Genomic DNA, 25,923 nt, shown 5'->3' with positions numbered 1-25,923 from the left:
GGTTCCTCGCTATTGGTTATTGAGACAACATCTGGTACCTGAACTCAAATGTATCATGTATTTCATTAATATTATTTCAGCTTAAGGTCTTATGTGGGCACACATCAGCATTTCAAGTTACATCAATATTGCTTGTTGGTTAAATTTGCCCCCAAAAATCATCAATGTACAGTTTTTGTGTCATTGAACCTCAGCTTCAACCACTTATCAACAATATGGGTTCAAGGTGGGCAATGTAGGTTCAGGGTTCACAATTGGATGTTTATCTGACAGCTTTACCTGGGAACGTTAGGTTATTTGAAGGTCATTATTGGGACTCTAGAATAGTTATGACTGGACTGAACAGACCAGCCACAACAGGACCCTATTAAAAACAGAACAAAAATATATTTGCTACTGAATTAGACAGAGCTAGATTCCTAGGTTCTTCTTAGATTTCAATAACATGGATAGTACTATACAGTAAATTGCATATTCTCAATGAAATTGCCTGTATAAACAAATAAAATAGCAGTCTATTCGAACATGATCCTCTGGAATTGACTCACATGTCTGTCTGTCTGCCTGTCTTCAGTTAGAGTGAGAACATGCATTGTACTCCATCCTTCTCCAATCCTAGGCTGTGTGGGAGTGCTTTGGCCATAACATTGAGAGATTAATCTTCTAAAAACGTTCTACTAAGTAGATTGCAAGTCATGATAGCACCAGTTTATTGGGGTCTGATTAAAAGATGCAGTTAGTCACATGACGGAGCGAATTAAACTAACTTCCTCTTAGGGCTCTAAGGGGTATATCAAAAAGCAGGGTCACCAAGTTAGCCAGTTGAATCAATTATAACATTCCCATTTTATTTTTTATTTTTTATATTTGACCTTTATTAAGAACAAACAACTGCCTTGTTCAGGGGCTGAACGACAGATTTTTACCTTGTCAGCTCGGGGATTCGATCTTGCAACCTTTCAGTTACTAGTCCAACACTCTAACCACTAGGCTACCTGCCGCCCCTTTTAAGCTTATCTTCCCAAAAAATGAGGAATTTACTTCCAAATAGTTACACAGGTTAGCTGGCTAACTCATTGATCCTGTTTGATGGGTTCTGACTTCTTAACTTGAAACATTGTTAATCATCAGGTATCCTTTGGAAATGAGAAGGGCCACAGTCTGGTTTCTACACCAGAAGTTAATGGTTCTCTGTAGGAGGAATGTCTATGGTGGAGTCAATTAAGGTTGGACATGTGTAAAGGAAAGGCAATCACACGGTTGCGGTCACTGATAAGGGTGGAGAGCTATGAATTAGTGAGTAATGGGGGCAGAGGTCATGTCACATGAAGGGAGAAGGAACAGTTTACCCGCATCACTTAACTTCCTACCTAGCAATAAAGATGTAATGTTTAGAGGGAAGGAGGAGACTTAACCCAAATTGGGGTATATATACTTGTGCTGGTATAAACATGTCTTTGTCAGTTCAGCTGTCTGACCCATTGGGTGAATAAACTTGGTTTGAGATTTACTAATCGTCCATGAGTTAGAACCTAACATGTTTAAATTGGAAAATTCAGTCTAAAATTACCTCCTTCCTTTATATTCTTTCTTTCATCGGCACTGACCTGAAAGAACCTACACAGGTGACAGCATACTCCCAGCTAGGGTCTACCATACTGCTTTCACCTATCCTCCATTTTCAGATCAATGCAGATGGAAAGGAGAAGAGGAAGCTACGTTAGACTAATCAACATGCCCCCTTAAGCCTTGTTAAGAATACCCAACAACTAAACGATGAAGGTTAAAAGAATGTAACGATCCGACAAACCTACTGGGCATTGTGAAGGCCACGAGGGACAGTGCGCCGAGCACGTAAGCCTTCCGTTTCGGTGACCCTCTATGTACTCCGGAGAAGGAGCCTAGGGTTGGGGACATTATGAGCAGCGTGTCGTCTCCGTGGGAGGATGAGATCAACGGTAGTTGGTGGTGTCGACTGCTGTTCCTGTCTCTCTAATGAGGAGCCTCGCAGCCGACTGAGCCCAGCACAGTCATTAAGAGCAGAATCAACACCGTCTCTGTGTGAGTGCATGTATGTATGTCTGTGTGTGCGCAAAAGTGCAAAAACAGCTGCTGAAGACGGCCGCCCTAATGACCTGCTCTTTAAATGGGCAATCTGCAGTTCAAACAATTACAAAATGGTCACGCCACCAGTACTTTCGTAAATAGCTCGGGGATGGGGCTGAAGAAATGTAACTACTCAAATATATAGATGGAGCTATGGATGCAAAAACTGACCATCAATGACATCATACTTATAGTTTTTTTTACCTTTATTTAACCAGGCAAGTCAGTTAAGAACATATTCTTATTTTCAATGACGGCCTGGGAACAGTGGGGTTAACTGCCTGTTCAGGGGCAGAACGACAGATTTGTACCTTGTCAGCTCGGGGGTTTGAACTCGCGACCTTCCAGTTACTAGTCCAACGCTCTAACCACTAGGCTACGCTGCCATGTTTTAAATCTATACACAGTGTTTGTTTACAAACATTGGAGTAAAACCAGCTTATATTTTGGGTTGTGATGGGGTAAGACAATTGAACTAAGCGCGTGAGGCAATTTATAAGTTATATTCTTCTAGAATAAAATGGATATATCATCTCTTTTAAAGTCCAAAAATGGACGTAGCAACTGCAGATTTTCCCTTTAACGACCAAGACAAGAAGAAGAAAAAGCGTAATAAGAATCTGTTAACTGTCTGTCTGGTTATGTGGTAGGAGCTAGGTTACGTCCAACATGGCAACCGATTCCCCCTGGGCCGTAGTATAAAGTAGTGTACTATAAAGGGAATAGGGCGCCATTTGGGACGTACCCCTAGTAAGAGGACGTCTAGCTTGAGTGAGGAATGAGCTTAAAACCACACACCGAAACATATTGAATTTGGCTTCATCGAACCGGTTGAGCCAGCTGTCATTTTTCAAATGCTTGTGTGTTTTGTGTGTGTATGTGCGTTTGTGCGCTGTATGTTGTTGTGTATGCTTACCGTGATATATGTCTTGTAGGGACCCTCCCCCGCAATATTCCATACATATCCATAATTTATCTCTCCTGTAAAGAGCAAAAGGAAACAAATTACATTACAATCGATACTGTACGGCTCAAAATAGTCAGAGTAAAAAGCTAAAGCAAAGAGGCAGAGAGAGAGTATGGATGAATGCTTTTGGGAGTCTTTTTCTAGGTTGTGACACAGCATGATGCGGTTCGGCTATTAGGTCACAACTACCCTCCGGCCAACCAATGCGTTAAAACTTCTCAAAATGGCCACCCTCCACCTCCCTCACCTCTTGAGCAGTTCAATACAAAGCATTTCCCCAGAGCTAGTAATTAGCCACATTGTTAGCATGCTAGCGTTAGTACGGCTAGACTTGGAACGGAGGCTCTGTCCGTAGCTTGGCTGCAGTGGAGAACGACTCTACGCTGAGCCTGTGTGTACTTCAAAACCTGAGAGTGGCTGGGAATTGACTGAGCCAGGACAGGGGTGGAGGAGGGAAGGGTAGGTTAGGGATGGTGGCGGAGGAAGCATGTGGTGCGGACCTTTAAATATGCTACCTTAAGTAACTGCCAAAGTAGGCCACGACGTTAGAGTGCTTGCAGTCTTTCATCATGACGATTTCCTGCTGCACCACCACAAAGTCCTCCCCTGTGGAGAGACGACAGACGTGAGGCAAGGTGAGAAGAGAGACAAATTAACATGCGTACATAAACACAGATTTTTAAACACATACTCACATAAATGTATACAAACTTGAATATGTTTTGTGTACACTACCGGTCAAAAGTTCTAGAACACCTACTCATTCAAGGGTTTTTCTTTATTTTTACTATTTTCTCATTTGTAGAATAACAAACATTGAAACAGTGAAGACATCAAAACTATGAAATAACACATATGGAATCATGTAGTAACCAAAAGAGTGTTAAACAAATCAAATATATTTTAGATTTTAGATTCTTCAAATAGCCAACCCTTAGCCTTGATGACAGCTTTGCACACTCTTGGCATTCTCTGAAACAGCTTCATGAGGTAATCACCTGGAATGCATATCAATTAACAGGTGTGCCTTCTTAAGTTAATTTGTGGAATTTCTTTCCTTCTCAATGCGTTTTAGCCAATCAGTTGTGTTGTGACAGGGTAGGGGTGATATACAGAAGATAGCCCTATTTGGTAAAGACCAAGTCCATATTATGGCAAGAACAGCTCAAATAAGCAAAGGGAAACAATAGTCCATCATTACTTTAAGATATGAAGGTCAGTCAACATGGAACATTTCAAGAACTTTGAAAGTGCAGTCGCAAGACCCATCAAGATCTATGATGAAACTAGCTCTCATGAGGACCGCCACAGAAATGGAAGACGCAGAGTTACCTCTGCTACAGAGGATAAGTTCATTAGAGTTACCAGCCTCAGAAATTACAGCCCAAATAAAAGCTTCAGAGTTCAAGTGGCAGATACATAAACATCAACTGTTCAGAGGGGACTGTGTGAATCAGGCCTTCATGGTCGAATTGCTGCAAAGAAACCACTACCAAAGAACACTTTGGAGAGACTTGCTTTGGCCAAGAAACATGAGCAAAGGACATTAGACAGGTGGAAATTTGTCCTTTGGTCTAGAGTCCAAATTGGAGATTTTTGTTCCAACCGCCATGTCTTTGTGAGATGCGGAGTGCGAGAATGGATGACCTCTGCATGTGTATTTCCCACCGTAAAACATGGAGGAGGTGTTACGGTGTGGGGGTGCTTTGCTGGTGACACTGTCTGTGATTTACTTAGAATTCATGGCACACTTAACCAGCATGGCTACCACAGAATTCTGCAGCGATACACCATCCCATCTTGTTTAGGCTAAGTGGGACTATCATTTGTTTTTCAACAGGACAATGACCCAACACACCTCCAGGCTGTGTAAGGGCTATTTTACCAAGGAGGAGAGATGGAGTGCTGCATCAGATGACCTGGCCCCCACAATCCCCCAACCTCAACCAAATTGAGATGGTTTGGGAAGAGAGTGAAGGAAAATGCTTTTCCAACAGTCTTGAAGGAGTTTCCACATATGCTAAGCACTTGTTGGCTCAGCATGTGGGAACTCCTTCAAGACTGTTAGAAAAGCATTCCAGGTGAAGCTGGTTGAGAGAATGCCAATAGTGTGCAAAGCTGTCATCAAGGCAAAGGGTGGCAATTTGAAGAATCTCAAATATAATATGTTTTTATTTGTTTAACACATTTTTGGTTACTGCATGATTCCATGTGTTATTTCATAGTTTTGAGGTCTTCACTATTATTATACAATGTAGAAAATAAAGAAAACCCCTTGAATTAGTAGGTGTTCTAAAACTTTGGACGGGTAGTGTATGTCCACAATGAAACACTATAAAAGACTGAAACACTTTAAAAGGAACTTAAGCTGCTTCTACATGAATAAAATGGCATAAAATGAGTTTGAATTATATATATGTTTTTATACAGACACACACTTGGACCACCTCACTGAACCAAAGCACTCTGACAATACTAGCTGGGAACTTACAGAATGGGCCAAAATGTAAGCAGACAATTACAAACTGTGCAATAGTCTGCATACTGACCAGATGCGCAGAGATAATGGCTCGGAGGATTGGTTTAGCAGAATCAATGCGTTATTTGTAATCTATCCTAGTCCCTTTTGATGAAGGCATTTGTCAAACCGGCAAAGCTATCGGTGCAAACTTTAAGCTACACACCTCCCAAATGAAGAGCATACATCTCAGAATCAATGAGCCGCACGACGTCCAACTACGATCACTGAGGGGAATCAATTCCACAGATCATAATTACACAGGCTGGGAATATTCAGTTTGGCAGCTTGTCAACACCACCAGAAGGTCAGTGTTTCCCGACACTCAACGCTATTCTAATGCGGCGGAGTACGATGGACTTGGAAACTGGGGATATAGAAACCAATAGAAGCTAAATTTGAGGCCTGTTTCCTTGAGGTTGCACTCAAACACATGCACACACACTCACAGATAAGAAATGATCTCAATGACAAGGCGGCAGTAAATAGCCCTTGATTAATAAAACCCGCTGGGGATGCTTACACTTCGATTTTTGCACTTCTGTCAATACGGGATGCCCATTCAAACCCCGCACTCTCCATCAGCACTGTTGCTATGTCAGCGCATTTTTCCCAGGCAGAGCTATCGAGTGCAGCTCCACCCGATGCTTCTTCAGAGGGAGAAGCAGGGCACGTTTAATGGTTTTAACAAGAAATGACTGCCCATGAAGCTCTCCCTCGCCTTCGATTGGCCCAAGGGACGGAAGGCAGGGCCCGGTTGATTGGCTGAATGGGCGAGAATCACATTTTTTTCCTATTTTTTCTTGTGGACCTGACAGCGTCGATCTGGGCTGACCTTGATCTCTGGCTCGGATCTCAACATCTATAAGCATGTGCGTCATCTCATGCGCGGCGGGACAAACGCTTTGGAGGAGAGAGAGAACAAAGTCACTTTAGTGTGACTGCTGGCTTAATGATGGACGCTCCAGGCCTCATTAAAAAGCTGATCTAGTTTTTGTATAATTTTTTTCTACACCTCTCTCTCACCACTCTTCAATATTTCTACGCCTGTCATTTGCTCGGTGTTCAAAATCTCTTCTGTAGCCTCAATGAGAGATGAAAATAAATATGTATGCTGGCTTATGTAATGGCTCATTAAAATGTATGGAACATGCTGGATATGCAAGGCGAGGGTTGTGAATAGAGTTAGCGCTGCAGCAAAAAAAAAGCCCTATTAATAAAGTTTACACGGACCCTATGATTAATTAAATATCGTGGGGGGGTGTTGCGGGTCTTTTTTTGCTTACGGCCTCCTCCCGAGGGAGCGTCCCAGGATTCACTTTCAACAGTGACCAAGGTCAGATGGTCCTGGTGCTTCCTGTCGTGGTGAGCCTGTCCTTCTCCGGTGACGCAGTGACATTTTCCCAGTACAGGAGGGATTGGAGAGAGGGACTGACTGTGTAGGATACTCTGGGTGAAGTTTCCCCCTAGGTATAGATCCAAAATTAGCATCTCCTGCTCCAATCATAACTTTAAACATTAGTGTGAAAAAGGCTAAACTGACCCAAGATCAGCGTCTAGGGGCATGTAGGACTGGGGGAGACGCCTACTAACGACTGCCATCACCTCTACGTGCTAATACCAAAGGAGTGACTTTGGATAAACTCCTGCACACGTATCTTGAGTTTGCCAGAATGATTCTTTAGACTCAAAACAATTTATAATTATGTTATATTTAGAACACAAGTAGAACACTGGCTTATTACAGAGATGTAATGTTAGCTGGATTGCTTCCATTTTTAAAAAGTTAAGAACATGGCGTAACAATAACTCAAAAAGTACATTTTTTAATTTTGTCATTCATTTACTCTTATGTATTCTTTTTGATCACAATATTCTACAATGGAATTAAATATTTATCTGCAGTTACAAAACAATGTTTAATAATTACATTCTGGTCACTAAGCATTTACATATAGTAACTGTATGGACCAATGGTAGTTTTTAATTTGGACTATTTAGCAAACAGTAGTGAATTTTTCCTTTCATCCAAGGTGACATGGAATAAAGCAGTGCAATAAGCAATAGGATGCCCCCTTTGGGATGCTCACATACGCTGACAAGTAAGCAAGGACCTCATAATATGATCTCCTGTTGGCTAATAGAACAGCAAATGTTGGCAAATACCATGGAGGACTGGAAGCCATCAGGGTTGTACTCATTAGGCCCCAAACGGAAGAAAACGGAAACACTCATTTTTGGTTTTCCGTTGCAAAATGTTTTTAAACTTTTCCAGTTGCATGCCCTAATGAACAGGATCCAGATTTGGGGGAGGGGGCCTTGTGCAAACAGATTGGCTGCGTTGCAATGTATTGGAGCAGTTAAAGATCTTGGCAACCTCTAACCCAGATTCTTGGACTGTACATGGACATCACGAAGCACAAGATGAAGATAAAGCCTGGCAGCCAGCCCAAATTAAAATGAATTTATGACCGAGATGCCATTTGAAAATCAAACACAGATTAGAACAAATTGGAACAAGTCAAAAAAGCACATATTAAATGACTTCTTTGAATTCTGCACAGCATGCCACTAATGCGAGATAAGCCAATGAGTTCCCAGCAAACTGTTGCTTGGGTTGGGCTTGCATTGAAAGCATCTTTGGGAAACAGTTTTACATTTGAGATTGAAACAGACTGGCAGATATAACAAGGTGCTGAATATGGTGTCTTTCGTTGGTTAATTGTGACATGTTAGCCGCTCACCCCTTCTTTTTTTCTTTTTTTTACAGTTTTTCCTCCCCAATTTCATGGTATCCAATTGGTAGTTACAGTCTTGTCTCATCGCTGCAACTCCCGTATGGACTAGAGAGGGAGAGAGAGAGATAGAGAGAGAGAGGCGGAGGCCGAGAGCCGTGCGTCCTCCAAAACACAACCCATCCAAGCCGTACTGCTTCTTGACACAATGTCCACTTAACCCGGAAGCCAGCTGCAACAATGTGTCAGAAGAAACACCGTACACCTGGCGACCGTGTCATCGTGCACTGTGCCCGGCCCGCCACAGGAGTCGCTAGTGCGCGATGGGACAATGACATCCCTGCAGGCCAAACCCTCCCCTAACCCGTACGATGCTGGGCCAATTGTGCGCCGCTCCATGGTCACGGACGGCATGCGACAGAGCCTGGACTCTACCAGAATCTCTAGTGGCACAGCTAGCACAGCAAAGCAATGTTTTAGACCATTGCGCCACTTGGGTTGGCCCCAGCCGCTCACCCTTGGGTGTGTCTGTGTGTTAGTCCACTCCACACACTATGATAGTTAATCACTCTGCCTATGTCTAGGCTACATAGGTTTCCATGGTCCTGGCATTGGTGACACACCTCGAGCCATCGACCCCGTCACCAAGAAACACACTCATGGACACCATGGCTCCATCTGTCAAGAGTGCTAGTTGCCCTGGCCGTGATGCGTACTGACAAGCACCTCCATGTCACTCCACGCTGTCACAGTGGATTGTGGCACCTTTCCTTCGTCATGCAGTGCTGTTGGCATTTTAAGGAGATGGGGGAAAACCTTGGCCACATTAATTTTAGATGGGGTTCCTGCAGTGCGTTAACGTGAATGGCTAATAAGAGACCTCCAGGCCAAAATCGACTGCATGTGGTCCACCTGATAAATCTGGGAAGACACACACTCTCTCTCTTTAAAGCTTCTGACCCCTTTCCAGCTCCAATTGTCACTGTCAATCTAGCAAACCATCAAAGCCCTGTCTGGTGCATTCTCTACCTCTAATGTACTGTAAGAAAAAAATAAAGCATTTAACCCATAGACATCCGCAAAGGGAATATTATTATTATATTATAAGTTCAAACAACATCAGAAACCCCATCTTGGACGTTGTCTTAAGCGTGTGGATGTGTCACAAATAATAAGTCCACTATTTTTAACCAGAGCCCAATGGGATCTGGTCAAAAGTAGTTTACTATATAGGGAAGTCATTAGAGACGCAACCTTGAAGTGACTGGTATTCCCAACAACTTCACAGTACAGTGTTCTTTTATGATAAACTGACTCACATACCTAACATTGATGGTCTTTCATAAAGGGGGCCTTGAAAAAAGTGCCTTGAGCGACTACATGCAGAGGGCAAAATACACTTCTATTGGCCTATTGATTTGATTGATGCCTCGCACGTCCCTCGGCGCCAGTCCTGCGTGTTAACTCCATCGTCACACAGGCCTCTGCATAGAAGATCATGTGATATTGTATAGAATATGGTTCTATGGAACTCATTAATGAACATTTAAAGATATGGGGCATATCATTTGTATTAGAATCCACACCCGTTTAAGATTAAAGGGATAGTTCACCCAAATTACTTATGTGATTCCTTACCCTGAATGCAGTCTATGCCATGGACAATGAGACTCTGTAGGAACTGCTCACAAGGTAAGGCTACACATGTCATTTTGTAATTTTGCTTACTATCCCTTTATATAAATAAAACATGGTTTACCGTCAGCTGTGGATGATAACACAACTGACACAAATCAAAGGTTAGAAATGACCATGGAATGAGCACAACCTAAAAATATGCCACAAATAAACCCCAAATCAATTCCTGTTATTGTAGAATTATGCAGTGTCCTTACAAGAATAGACACACAAATGGAGGGAGAGGGAAGTTGCAGCAAATCAATAGTGCCTGTTAAAGTTAAAAGCACTACGACAGAGGTCCCACAGTCCAAAAGCCTTGCAGAAATACTCTAGTCTTGAGTGTCTATACTAAATCTTCCTCCTCAAATGGCACCCTATTCCCTATGTAGTGCACAATTTTTTCTAAAAAGGGAATAGGGTGCCATTTGGGACACACACCAAAAGCAAGGCAGGAGCTGTCACAGCGGATATGGTAAAGAGGTGGTTTGACATTAAAAGGAGAGGATTGGGAGAGTCCGGGGGCGGTTCAATGCTGACTGACCCCTCAACCTTCCACCCAAGAATAGCTTTGGTTGTTGAAGAACACACTCACGTACAAGGACAACAACACATACGGCCACACATGCACACAACATTATGAAAGTCAACATTGGATAACTACAATGTAGGAACTTCATTTGAGCCAGTTTGCTACAGCAGAAAAATTATCCTGCAGCAACAGGAAATGTATTTTTTTTAAGTGGATTATATTTAATGAACATTTTCATAGGGGTTGATACATTTTTTTGTAATGGAAAATTAAGTCAAATGTTAAAGTGGAAATTACAAACTTCAGAAGCCTTTTTAAAAACCTCAAATACACCACAATGTACTCTAGAAACAAGGTATTCAAATCGAGATCCTAATCTGTACTCTATATTTAACGGACTGCCTGAAAGTTGAATAGTTGAGTAGCACTGTCAAATCTGCACAAAGAAGTCCGCAAACAAGCAAACACCGGCAACGAACGATATTAGTGGTCATATACACACACGTATGCTTCGCAAAAGCAGAGGCTGCTTCCTGTCTGAACTCTTTACCATCCGCACATCAGATAGTACCCCACAGGCTGCATATCTGTACACACACGCACGCACAGATAACCGCACACATGCCCGTACACACAAAGTCCATCAAGCCTACCACCTGCTGACTGTCAGTCTAACAAGCCAAACTCAAAGTGAATCCCTGTTGATTCATAGAAAGAAAAAGCAAGTAAATATTTCTTTAGTCTAGCCTAGCCTACACCCACCAGTTCCCACCCCTGGGTTGGTTCGACTATAGCAGCAAAAGTTAACTGTAACCTATTAGAGTCAGTAAAATACAATATCATATGACTGTACAGAATGAGATGTTCTAAACTCCACATTAGCCACTCATTTGTAAATCTGAAATAATAGGATTGGATAGGTATAAGCAATAAGGTAATAGCTCCACTTTGTCGTCAAACTTGCTTCCTGCAACAATAACTCAAAAAAATTCTGGGACACTGTTAAGTCCATGGAGAATAAGAACACCTCCTCAAAGCTGCCCACTGCACTGAATATAGGAAACACTGTCACCACTGATAAATCCACTATAATTGAGAATTTCAATAAGCATTTTTCTACGGCTGGCTACTCCTACCCCGGTCAACAGTACTGCACCCCCCACAGCAACTCGCCCAAGCCTTCCCCATTTCTCCTTCTCCCAAATCCAGTCAGCTGATATTCTGAAAGAGCTGCAAAATCTGGACCACTACAAATCAGCCGGGCTAGACAATCTGGACCCTTTCTTTCTAAAATGATCTGCCGAAATTGTTGCCACCCCTATTACTAGCCTGTTCAACCTCTCGTGTCATCTGAGATTCCCAAAGATTGGAAAGCAGCTGCAGTCATCCCCCTCTTCAAAGGGGGGGACACTCTTGACCCAAACTGCTACAGACCTATATCTATCCTACCCTGCCTTTCTAAGGTCTTCGAAAGCCAAGTCAACAAACAGATTACCGACCATTTCGAATCTCACCATACCTTCTCCGCTATGCAATGTGGTTTCAGAGCTGGTCATTGGTGCACCTCAGCCACGCTCAAGGTTCTAAACAACATCATAACCGCCATCGATAAGAGACATTACTGTGCAGCCGTATTCATTGATCTGGCCACGGCTTTCGACTCTGTCAATCACCACATCCTCATCGGCAGACTCGACAGCCTTGGTTTCTCAAATGATTGCCTCGCCTGGTTCACCAACTACTTCTACGATAGAGTTCAGTGTGTCAAATCGGAGGGTCTGCTGTCCGGACCTCTGGCAGTCTCTATGGGGGTGCCACAGGGTTCAATTCTTAGACCAACTCTCTTCTCTGTATACATCAATGAGGTCGTTCTTGCTGCTGGTGAGTCTCTGATCCACCTCTACGCAGACGACACCATTCTGTATACTTCCAGCCCTTCTTTGGACACTGTGTTAACAACCCTCCAGGCAAGCTTCAATGCCATACAACTCTCCTTCCGTGGCCTCCAATTGCTCTTAAATACAAGTAAAACTAAATGCATGCTCTTCAACCGATCGCTGCCTGCACCCGCCCGCCTGTCCAACATCACTACTCTGGACAGCTATGACTTAGAATACGTGGACAACTACAAATACCCAGGTGTCTGGTGAGACTGTAAACTCTCCACATCAAACATCTCCAATCCAAAGTTAAATCTAGAATTGGCTTCCTATTTCGCAACAAAGCATCCTTCACTCATGCTGCCAAACATACCCTTGTAAAACTGACCAACCTACCAATCCTCGACTTCGGCGATGTCATTTACAAAATAGCCTCCAATACCCTACTCAACAAATTGGATGCAGTCTATCACAGTGCCGCTGGGGCGGCAGCATAGCCTAGTGGTTAGAGCGTTGGACTAGTAACGGAAGGTTGCGAGTTCAAACCCCCGAGCTGACAACGTACAAATCTGTTGTTCTGCCCCTGAACAGGTAGTTAACCCACTGTTCCCATGCCGTCATTGGAAATAAGAATATGTTCTTAACTGACTTGCCTGGTTAAATAAAGGTAAAATAAAAAAATAAAAATCTGTTTTGTCACCAAAGCCCCATATACTACCCACCATTGCGACCTGTACGCTCTCGTTGGCTGGCCCTTGCTTCATACTCATCGCCAAACCCACTGGCTCCATGTCATCTACAAGACCCTGCTAGGTAAAGTCCCCCCTTATCTCAGCTCGCTGGTCACCATAGTATCACCCACCTGTAGCACGCGCTCCAGCAGGTATATCTCTCTGGTCACCCCCAAAACCAATTATTTTTTTGGCCGCCTCTCCTTCCAGTTCTCTGCTGCCAATGACTGGAACGAACTAAAAAAATCTCTGAAACTCCCTCACTAGCTTTAAGCACCAACTGTCAGAGCAGCTCCCATATTACTGCATCTGTACATAGCCCACCTATAATTTAGCCCAAACAACTACCTCTTTCCCGACTGTATTTATTTTCCTCCTTTGCACCCCATTATTTTTATTTCTACTTTGCACATTCTTCCACTGCAAATCTACAATTCCAGTGTTTTACTTGCTATATTGTATTTACTTTGCCACCATGGCCTTTTTTTGCCTTTACCTCCCTTATCTCACCTCATTTGCTCACATCGTATATAGACTTGTTCATACTGTATTATTGACTGTATGTTTGTTTTACTCCACTCCAACTCTGTGTCGTTATATGTGTTGAACTGCTTTGCTTTATCTTGGCCGGGGTGGGGGGGGGGGGAATAATAATAATTTAAAAAAAAATGTTTTCATGATATTGCTTATATGTATCCGAACCTTTCAGATTTTGTATTAAGAGGTGTAAGGGCTATTGGTTGATTTGGAATGAGTGTTATACGAAGCTCAAAAGTAGGGATGCACGATAGAGGTCGACAGATTAATCAGGGCCGATTTCAAGTGTTCATAACAATCGGTAATAGGCATTTTTGGTCACCGATTATGGCCGATTACATTGCACTCCACGCACGAGGAGACTGCTTGGCAGGCTGACTACCTGTTACGCGAGTGCAGCAAGGGAGCCAAGTTAAGATACTTGCTAGCATTAAACGTATCTTATAACAACCAATCAATCTTAACATAATCACTAGTTAACTACACATGGTTGATGATTTTGCGAGTTTATCTAGCTTGTCCTGCGTTGCATATAATCGATGTGGTGCCTGTAAATGTTTCATCGAATCACAGCCTACTTCGCCAAAGATGATGATTTAACAAGCACATTCACGACAAAATACTGTCGTTGCACCAATGTGTACCTAACCATAAACATCAATGCCTTTCTTAAAATCAATACACAATTATATATTTTTAAACCAGCCTATTTAGTTAATATTGCTTGCTAACATGAATTTCTTTTAACTAGGGAAATTGCGTCACTTTTCTTGCGTTCTGTGCAAGCGGAGTCAGGGTATATGCAGCAGTTTGGGCTGCCTGGCTTGTTGCGAACGGTGTGAAGACCATTTCTTCCTAACAAAGACCGTAATTTGGCAAAATTGTACATAATTATGACATAACCATTGAAGGTTGTGCAATGTAACAGCAATATTTAGAGTTCGGGATGCCACCCATTAGATAAAATACACTGAAGGAATAAACTTTTTTTCCTCAAAATGATCGTTTGACCATATTAATGACCTAAGGCTCGTATTTATGTGTGTTTATAATTAAATCTACGATTTGATATTTGATAGAGCAGTCTGACTGAGCGGTGGAAGGCAGCAGCAGGCTCGTAAGCATTCATTCAAACAGCACATTCCTGCATTTGCCAGCATCTCTTGCTGTTTATGACTTCAAGCCTATCAACTCCTGAGATTAGGCTGGAAATACTATAGTGCCTATAAGAACATCCAATTGTCAAAGGTTAATGAAATACAAATGGTATAGAGAGAACTAGTCCTATATAACTACAATCTAAACCCTCTTACCTGGGAATATTGAAGACTCATGTTAAAAGGAACCACCGGCTTTCATATGTTCTCATGTTCTGAGCAAGGAACTTAAACGTTAGCTTTCTACATGGCAAATATTGCACTTTTACTTTCCTCTCCAACACTTTGTTAATGCATTATTTAAACCAAATTGAACAAGTTTCATTATTTATTTGAGACTAAATAGATTTTATTAATGGATTATATTAAGTTTGACACTTATTTTTTCAGTATTGTTGTAATTGTCATTATTACAAATATATATTTATATATATATAAAAACTGGCCGATTAATCGGTATCGGCTTTGAAAAATCATAAACGGCCGACCTCTAATGCACAATATATCGGTGAACATATCGGAATTGAATGATATTAGCTAAAAATGGCAACATCGGTATCGGCCAGATGTCTAAAAACCTTGCATACCTATATAACGTATGACGTAATGAGGCCACGTAAAATTGTGCTTTACATTCCTTACCTGGACCACAATGTCTGCTGTATGGATCAAGCAGTCAACAAGTAATTTGAAAGAGTAAGAACATTTCAGCGAGACAACTCAAAGACAAAATCCATTAAAGCCAAGATAATGGAATTCAATGCCCCTGACATTCAACCGTTCTCTGTCGTGGGTGATGTTGGCTTTCGCCGACTGGTCGAGCACCGGTACACACTACCAAGTGCAATATTTTTCACATGTTGCCCTACCAGAGTTACACACTAATAGCATCACTGCTATTAGCGGCACAACAAACATACGGTGGAACGCCGTTTGGGTCTTTACGTGTCAAAAAAGATACAGTAGCACTGTCAAACCTGTACAAAGAAGTCTGCAACAAACAAATACCGGAAACAAAACGATGTGTTTACAATACCGTGTTGGTAATAAAGCATCATTTGTTCGACCGCAACTTCTGGGATAGATAGCTTTAGCTTGGTACCTAGCTAGCACCAATACAACCAGTCTGAAAACCATGATCAGTAGAAACTGCAGTCATTTTCATTATTCTTAGCATTGATTTAGAAATCCTTGGGAGTAGGTATTCGCTAGGTAGCCACTTGTTGTTCGCCTATTGAAATTGAACTTCAGTTTAAAAATAAATAGGTAGCTAGCTACTTAACCCTGGGGTTAGGTGCGCAAGACAACTTTACCAGCATCATAGCATATGTATCGATAAATCATTGTGACATATGAAATAGAGTGACTGTGTAATAACTACATAACACTTTTATAAACGCTTTAAGTTATTATGTGACATGCAGTCATATTCAGGTCTTGATTGGTCAAATAGTGTTATTTGACACGTCAAATAGTGTTATTTGACACGTGTATCATTTTTGACACGCAAAGACCCAAACGGCATTCCATAGAATTCCTGGTTGATACTGAAACGACTGAACAAATGACCAACAAAACAGTACAGCAAGTAAGTGAAAGAAATGGGTTTTGATTATGTTTTTCTGGTACTGGGGACATACGTCAATGCCAACAAAATAACTTTTTAGTCAGTGTAGTGTGTGTGTGTGTAACCTTTCTTTAACTAGGCAAGTCAGTTAAGAACAAATTCTTATTTACAATGACGGGCCGGACGACGCTGGGCCAATTGTGCGCCTCCCTATGGGACTCCCAATCCCGGCCAGTTGTGATACAGCCTGGATTCGAACCAGGGACTGTAGTGACGCCTCTTTCACGGAGATGCAGTGCCATAGACCGCTGCATCCATGTGTGTGTGTTAACTATTTAATTGTACAAGAATGCTTAAAAGGCTGCAAAAGATGTTAATATCAGTTATCGGGAATTGTGTTTTTTTGTCAAGGAAAATATTGGATATCGGGCAAACATGTCATATCGGTTGTCACACGTAGCAAACATCCTTAGAAAATGTTGATGCATTACAAGAATGGATCCACAGGAGGTTAATGGCACCATTATTATGAGCTGTCCTTCCCTCTGTAGACTCCTGTGAATGGAACCAAACTAATTCAAACATTACTTACATATGATCAATTCAACCTAACCAATCCACTTATCATAGCCAAGGGACAGAAATGGGTTTAGGCTAAAAGTTAGCAGATAGCATGTGAGAGCTAGTTTGCTATAATTCCCACATATGGAAGCAACAGAACAGAATGCAGTTTAGAGATTGCAAGGAGACTGATAACGTGCTATTCATAGCAGAATGCAATTGTGCAACTGACTGGTGACAAACTATCACCAAACACAAACCAACTGTAATTAGGCTGTTTTATGGTAGCAATTATGACTAACTGTGGATCGATGAGTAAGCCTGCTAATGCTAACTAAGAAAAACACTACAATAAAAATAGCTTTTTTGGATTGTTAGACATCACCTCTATAGGTTATTGGTGTAGTGTAGTGTAGTGGGTCAGTTGGCCTATACCTCATCTAGTTTATCTTTATGAAAAAGGATGTGTGTGTGTGTTGCGGGGGGTGTCAGAATTAGGGTTGCAAAATTCTGGTAATTCTCCCAAAGTTCCCAGGTTTTTCCAGATATCCTGGATGGAAGATTCCCGAAATAAGGAATTTGTTAACCCTATTCTGAATATTTTGTGTTAATGCTGGGCTAGAATAAAAACGTGACAAATGATATGGTAGGTATGATGCAGATGCCTTTTACACTAATACGGTCAGTGTGTGACCTATACAGGATTTAAACCCGTAACTCTACTGTAAACAACATGCTCCAACATGCTCCAACCAACATAAACACTAATGATATGCTCTCACTTGGTCATAATATACTGTATGCATATGGCCTGGGGCATTCAGGTGGGCTTCATTTGCATAACACTTATTTTACCTAGGGTCTTAAGTCAATTCTTCTAAATGTTTAGTGGGTCTCATAAACAGGCACAGTATGACTGGAGAAGTAGAATGGTGGGGAAGAGAAGACTTAAGTGAGTCAAATGGAATAATAGGACAGTCTAACTGATGCTAGATCTGTACGTAGGGGAAACTTAACCCCAGAGTGGGAGAAGAGGGAGGCAAAGATTCTTACCGGGCTCCAGTTTGATGACCTTGATGGCCGCCAGCTCCCCTGTGGTGACGTTCCGAGCCTGGAAGACAAACAAGACCGAGGGGGAGCACATCGACCAGTCTCCAAAAACACACACAGAAAGCCTCGGGCGATCGATGAAGAGCTGACCAAGAGGACACCTTGAGAAGGATGTGTTTTGGAATCGGGGCTCAACCCATAGGTCCAATTCAGACATTTTTATCTGAATATCAAATCCTTTCAGGGTAACAATTAAGTACTTTACCGTGATCACTTTGAATTAAAATGGTCAAAAGGAAACAACAATATTTTTTAAGCAAAAAGCAATTTCTCAAGCAAGAATATTGCGAGGACTGTCGAGGAATGGTCTGAGTTGGGAGAGGAAAACTGAAAACTAGCTGTTACTGGTAGACCGATTTGAAACTCTCTCCCTCTTATTGGTCTATTAAAGGTGATGACACCAGGCAGGCAAAAACTCCATCCCACCAAAGGCTGGAATTTCACAGTATTATTCCAACCTCATAGTATGGGAATATATATAAAACACAGGAAATCACGTTTGACTGCACTGGGCCATTAAATAGCTACAGATAAAACTTGCATAGTCATGATGACTTCAGTTTTTTGAGATTCTGGTCTAATGGGACAACTGTGTAGTATTCTGTTTTTTATCCCGACCTGTCTAGTAAGGAATTGTCGGAGAAATGTTTCATGTGTTCAGTGAAAAGATATTCAAATCATTATGGATTGAAAACCACCATGTGGTCATTCAGGATCAGGGAATTATCATTTCAATAATATGTGAATTTTATTGTGGAGAAATCAAAACGCAGAAAAGAAGCAATCAAACAAGCGTAATGTCAGTATAGAGACAAAGAGGAGTCACAATTCAATGGCTCAGACATGAGACGTATGTGGCAGGGTCTACAGACAATCACAGATTACAAAAGGAAAACCAGCCCCGTCCTGGACACCGACGTCTTGCTTCCAGACAAACTAAACTTTCCATGCTTTGAGGATAATACAGTGCCACCGACACAACCCGCTGCCAAGGACTGTGGGCTCTCCTCCCCCATGGCCAACGTGAGTGAGACATTTTAACGTGTTAACCCTCGCAGGACTGCCAGCCCAGACGGCATCCCTACCCTCAGAGCATGCGCAGACCAGCTGGCTGGTGTGTTTACAGACATATTCAATCTCTCCCTATCCCAGTCTGCTGTCCCCACATGCTTCAAGATCGCTAGCATTGTTCCTGTACCCAAGAAGGCAAAGGTAACTGAACTAAATGACTACCGCCCCGTAGTACAAACTTCTGTCATCATGAAATGCTTTGAGAGACTAGTCAAGGATCATAACACCTCCACTTTACCTGTCACCCAGACCCACTTCAATTTGCTTACCGCCCCAATAGATCCACAGACAACGCAATCGCCATCACACTGCCCTGTCCCATCTGGACAAGAGGAATAAATATGTAAGAACGCTGTTCATTGACTAAAGATCAGCATTCAACACCATTGTACCCTGCAAAAATATCTATATGCACAGTAAAACGAGTCCTATATCGATATAACCTGAAAGGTCGCTCAGCAAGGAAGAAGCCGCTGCTCCAAAACCACCATAAAAAAAGCCAGACTACGATTTGCAACTGCACATGGGGACAAATATTGTACTTTTTGGAGAAATGTCCTCTGGTCTGATGAAACAAAAACTGTTTGGTCATAATGACCATCGTTATGTTTGAAGGAAAAAGGGGAGGCTTGCAAGCCGAAGAACACCATCCCAACTGTGAAGCACGGGGATGGCAGCATCATGTTGTGCTTTGCTGCAGGGGTGAGTGGTGCACTTCACAAAATTAGATGACATCATGAGGTAGGAAAATGATGTGGATATATATTGAAGCAACATCTCAAGACATCCGTCAAGAAGTTAAAGCTTGGTTGCAAATGGGTCTTCCAAATGGACAATGACCCCAAGCATACTTCCAAAGTTGTGGCAAAATGGCTTAAGGACAACAAAATCAAGGTATTGGAGTGAACATTACAAAGCCCTGACCTCAATCCTATAGAAAATGTGGGAAGAACTGAAAAGGCGTGTGCGAGCAAGGAGGCCTAAAACCTGACTTAGTTACACCAGCTCTGTCAGGAGGAATGGGCCGAAATTCACCCAACTTATTGTGGGAAGCTTGTGGAAGGCTACCCGAAACGTTTGTCCCAAGTTAAACAATTTAAAAGGCAATGCTACCAAATACACTCAATTAGTATGAAAACTTCTAACCCACTGGGAATGTGATGAAATAAATAAAGGCTGAAATAAATCATTCTCTCTACTATTATTCTGACATTTCACATTCTTAAAATAAAGTGGTGATCCTAACTGACCTAAAACAGGGAATTTTTACTAGGATTAAATGTCAGGAATTGTGAAAAACTGAGTTTAAATGTATTTGGCTAAAGTGTATGAGAACTTCCAACTTCAACTGTATGTATATATTCTTATTCCATTCCTTTACTTTGATTTATGTGTTTTAGATATTTGTTGTGGAATTGTTAGATTACATGTTAGATATCGCTGCACTGTCAGAACTAGAAGCACAAGCATTTTGCTACACTCGCAATAACATCTGTTAACCATTAATCACCAATACAATTTGATTTGATTTAAAGGCAGACATTTAGCCGGCAGATTCAAAGGTTAATCAAAATTGGTTTAGGATTAGGGTTTAGTTTAGGAGGGGTGAGTTAAGTTAGATGATAGGTGTTAATCCACCTATCCCGACTTTTCAGATTTCTGATCGTCAAGGGCCACTGGCAAAGGGCAGAGAACAAGACTCTATAGCTCTCAAGAGAACATAATTTCAGTAACCCTGAACCAAGAAATTCACGCAAAGTACTTGATTAGGTTCTGGGGGGAGAAGTGTTAGATTATAAACCGGAAAGTCTTTAGTGGCTTCATACCCCTCTCTGAAAGTCCCAGGGGCCAAAATGTCACCTCCCCGTCCCGAAATTCAAAGGATGCACGCCCTGCGATAGTGTAATTCCACGATATAACCAGTGACTCAAACCCAGTGAACTGGAATTATGTTCCTCGCTAGTCATCGCATGCCAGTCTGTTGATAGACGCCACAATAACATTTATGTTACGTAGTCTGTCCACAAGTGATTAAAGCAAAATTAGCCTACAACAAATGCCAATGCAAGCACACACTCTGCAACATTCCACGACCAACATTACCCAACCTTCCACCACCGTCACGGTGGCAAAGAAGAGGAAAAGCAGCAGCAGACAGATCATGAAACCTTTACTCTGACTGGCCCACACCTATTTCTACTCCGACTTCTCTAAGAACTCCAACCCCCACTCCTTCCAACCTTCCCCTGTAGGCTGCCCATGGCTCTTTTCCCACAGACCCCAACCGCTCCAGCGCCACTCAGCCAAGGCAACACAGGTGCAAGGTACAGATGGAGGCAAAATCATTACCCACTGCCGTCACAGGGGTAAAGGGGTAGGCCATGAAACCTTTACTAACACCTGTCTAAAAACTCCAACCTCTACTCCTTCTGCCAACCTTCCCCCTGCAGGCTGCCCCCCCCGCCCCAATTGGGAACGCTGACCCAACTCTCCTCCGTCCCAGTGACATGTACTCAGTCTAGCTCAGGCAGCACAGGTGCAGGGCACAGCAGGGCATTTGGCTGCCATCTCAGGTAATTACAGCCGGAGAAAATAAATCACAACATAGGCCAACGCAACACGGGCCACAGGGTTCGCACCGACTGTAGAGGAGAATCTGGAGCAACCTTTTCTTTGCACCAAGGCAGAATTTATTTCACTGCATTTCGAGAATAAGAGAGAGATAAAACATGTATCTATGTTCACGGCAATATGTATCCGTGTTGCTTTTGGATGTCGTCAGTTATAGCGGTTTTGTCGTGTTTAATAGGTGATGTAATTACTGTCATTGTTCGTAAGAATAACAGATGGAAAAACTATCCAGAAATGCAGAGAGACATGCTTTCTGTGTCTGATCAATCTAGTCCTGAATGTCAAAACTCAAACATCAGAGACATGTCAGGAGGAAGGCTAAAAAGAGGACGCTCATGGCAGAAACTCTTGTCTTTATTGGGTCATTTAATGTAAAAATGGAGCAACTAATGACCCTGACGTTGTGGACTTTCCTGAAATGCAATCCATAGAAATGACCTTTGAAGGAAATATGTTTATCATCTATTTCACATCTGTCTCCAAATGGATTATGGAGAAATAAGTCACATTTTGTTCCTTTTTCACACAGAATTATCCTATTTCCCTTCTGCATGCCTGCTCATAGCAGTGCTGTGGAATTCCACACACTTCCTGGTGTGAGTGAAATAATACCTACCATTGATCCAGCAGCGTGGTTTACAAAGGGAGTATGACAGATAGGGGTGGCTAATGTTAACTTTTCATGGTGAGGAAAGAGAAGACCTCTTTTGAACTTGTACTTGCAGTGGAGAGAAGGCATCCATGCAGTATTTAATGTGTTAAAGGGATAGATCACCCAAATTAAAAAGTGGAATGCATCGACTTGCATTGTACTTGTCCCTTAAATGATAAGAAGTTGGCAACTGTCTCCAAGTGCTGGGTAAACAAAACCAAAGCAAGACACCTTGTCCATAGACTGCTTACAAGGTAAGGAAACCAATAGATAATTTTGTAATTTGGGTGAACTAACCCTTTAACGTTTTCCTGAGTCAAGTAAAACCGGTGTATGAAGCCTAAGCTACTGCCTGAGAAATGTCTCTCACCTAGCTATAGTCTACCTGCTGATAAGGGCTTAAGCTACATTCCATTTTTGATTGTTCAGGTTTACCATCAGCAATAGTTTTGCTTTAAACATTCGGTGTGTATGGTCATTTATATAGATATACAGGGTAAAGTTGATCATTTCAGAACGAGGACAGAAAACCTCCAGAAGGTCTGAACCATTTGATTTTGAGATGGGGCATGGAACCCAAAGTTGTGCTATATGTTCATTGGCTATGTCAGATTTATTTTAAAGATAAAAATGTATTACATCACTAGAATCTCAAAAACTTTCAGATCAACAAGCAAACATTTCCCCCCTTATCTGATAGTGGGGTGGTGGTAGATGCCCTGTTTCCATTATGGCTCAGTACAGGTGCCTACACATACCGTACACATATATAATTCTTACACACAGACAGACAGATGGGGAGAGAGGTCAGCTCAGACAGATCCAGCTCAGAGGCCTTGCACCGGAGTTCCATCAGCAGCTGTTTTGAATTTACAATGGAAAATGAATGGGTTTATGCAACAAATGTTTGTGCTAAGACAGAAAAGGAGGCCTTTAATTATTCTAAGAATTTGACTCCTGAATAGGGTGTTTTAGATGATTCCAGGATGTGGATACAAGTTCATACAAACTGCCTGTGAACGACAGTCTAGTGTGATTTCAGTGTCTGACCATTAACTCCATTCTGTAATGTTAGAAAAATGTATTCATTATTTAAAAGCTTCTTTATAATGCCTACATAGAGATGTCATAAGCATGTCATTCAAGCACAAAATAAGGAGACGGGTTCAGGGTCTGGTTATGTGACATCATTTGTCAACTTATGTCATGTCAATTAAGTAGTGTTTATGATCACCTTATGTAGCTAGGCATTATGACAACACATTTAAACAAAGTGTTAGGCTATTTTAAAGCAGTTGTGACATAAGAATTTATGAACTGCTCATATACCCCTTATGAATGTGTTATGAAGGCCTTATGTACATACCCTTCAAATAAAGCACTGCCGGCGATGTATCAGAGCCAGAGGTGTTCAGTCAGGGTTGTGAGCCCCGGTTGGTCCGCATGGGGAGATTCCAATCTCGGCGCTGTAATAGCGGAACAGGAAGGGACAATGGCCCAGTTGTGGGACTCGGTAAATAATTGATGAAAAATTCTAAGTGTGAAAGGATTGGGTGACAACATTTATGAGGGATCGTTGAGGAAAAGAACATTGGTGCCGTCTTGTGTTTCGCAACAGGCTTTTTATACAAAGACAGTTAATTGATACTGTAAAATAGATGCTTTGTATTGACACATGAAAAGGATGGCCTCACTGTCTCCTAGCTAAGGGTAGACTTTTGATTTTAATATCATACCATGAGAAAGACATGCCAAGAGATATATATGCCTACTGAGAGATGAATGGCGAGGGATAGAGAGAAAAGAGAGAGAGATCTCAACAGACTGAATATGTAACAGTTTAGTATCTAATAGGCTAGGAAGAGGAGAAGAGAGAATGGGAGAGGCAGAGAAAGAGAGAAACAGAAAGAGAGAGAGAGTAGTACGTGCTGTGAAGAAGGCAGGCCAACAAGGCTCTAGACAAGCTAAAGTGTTAATCACCTTAACCAAATTAAACGCATCCCTCCATAGCCGTAGCTCCGGATTTCTTAAATGGACTGAGAAGACTGGATGCCAAGTAGGCTCTTCACTACACTCTCTCTACACAATGGCTGCTGCTGGACCACATTCAGTCAATGTCTATTCAAAGTTCGGCCCCAAACTTCAAAGATTTCCGGGTGAGCTGAACTTGGGGTGTAATTCAGTGGACACCGTAGCAAGAAGTTTCGCAACGATAGTTTCTATTGAACAAATTCAGGCAGGTCCCTCCTTGTTTCATTTGTTTTCTTCTGTTTGGTTTCTAGTGAATACACCCCTGAAAGTTAAGGTAGCTGATGAAATGCAGGAAAATCAAATGGCCCAGTTGGAATACTTCAAAATGCATTCTTCCCTCCCTTTCTTGAAATAATCACAGATCGGAATTGGTTGGATCAGTGAAAATAATGGGGTGGTAACCTTGCTTTCATCTATCCAATCACTTATAGATCTGTTGATTACCTCAAGGAAACAAGGAAGGGTGCATTTAAGTATTCTAACAAGGCCATTGAGTTTGAAGGAGGCCTAGCTCTGTCTGAGGAGATCTGCTTACACAATCCATTTCGCAGTTAACCACTACAGCCCTTAGAAAGAGAATGGACATTCCACTCAAACCAGGGCTGCGATGCAAATATGCAGCATCACCATATTTCCTTTAGACCCGCACTCTTCCTCTCACTATATCTCTTGTCCAAGTTCTCTCACTCTTTTTCTCTATTTATCTATCTGCCTCCCTCGCCCTCCTCCCCTCAACTCCACACTGACACACTCCCTCCCCGGACAATAGGGCTTCCTCAGATTGTTGAAATCAATACAAAACCATTTTCTCGATGCATAGAAGCCGCAGAACTATCAAAACAACCCAATCTAAGCCTGACATACTGTCCAAACAGGCAGTTCAGCAATTTAAAAGGAGTGGGAGGATGGTTTCCCCACTCTGGTCAGTCTCAATGGAGGAAAGGAGAGTACAAGCCTATGGGAAATTATAATTTTGGCCGCAATGGATGTCACCATTTCTGTATAGAGCAAGTTTACAAGGTGTTTGTGGGGGCTGTATGTTGTGGTAATTTGGCCATTCTGTGGCTCCGGGGGAGTTACCTATACAGCTTGCCAGGTGCGGGCGCAATTGAAATGCCACGCTTCGGCCATGGATCCGGATCTGCCGGCATTTCGGAGAAGCCTGAGAGCCATGCTTTCTTTGGCGGGTGGAAGTTTCTTTTTTGATTTTAGGATCAATGTCGTCACAAGTCTCTTCTCGTTGAAGAGGCAGCTGCTAACGTTACCATGCTATAGCTAGCTATCCTTGTCCTCTTTTTCTGAATCAATTTGTGACCATTTCTTTCTGGTTGGAAAAATAAGTGAGATAGATTTTGTGTATTGTCATATATTGAATACATAGCTAAATTTGTCACTGGTATGGACTAGTAAATATCCTAAACCTAGCCAGCTAGACAGTGATAGCCACAAGCTAAATCCGG

At 42.1% G+C, this 25,923-nt stretch overlaps 1 pseudogene; it reads right to left on the bottom strand.

The window, feature by feature from the left end:
• The window catches only part of LOC124016488, a 126,431-nt pseudogene that overhangs the window by 89,168 nt on the left and 11,340 nt on the right, over nt 1-25,923 (bottom strand).

This window comes from Oncorhynchus gorbuscha, linkage group LG26, assembly GCF_021184085.1.
Source record: "Oncorhynchus gorbuscha isolate QuinsamMale2020 ecotype Even-year linkage group LG26, OgorEven_v1.0, whole genome shotgun sequence".
Taxonomy (NCBI): domain Eukaryota; kingdom Metazoa; phylum Chordata; class Actinopteri; order Salmoniformes; family Salmonidae; genus Oncorhynchus; species Oncorhynchus gorbuscha.
This window is presented reverse-complemented; position numbering and strand designations above follow the sequence as displayed.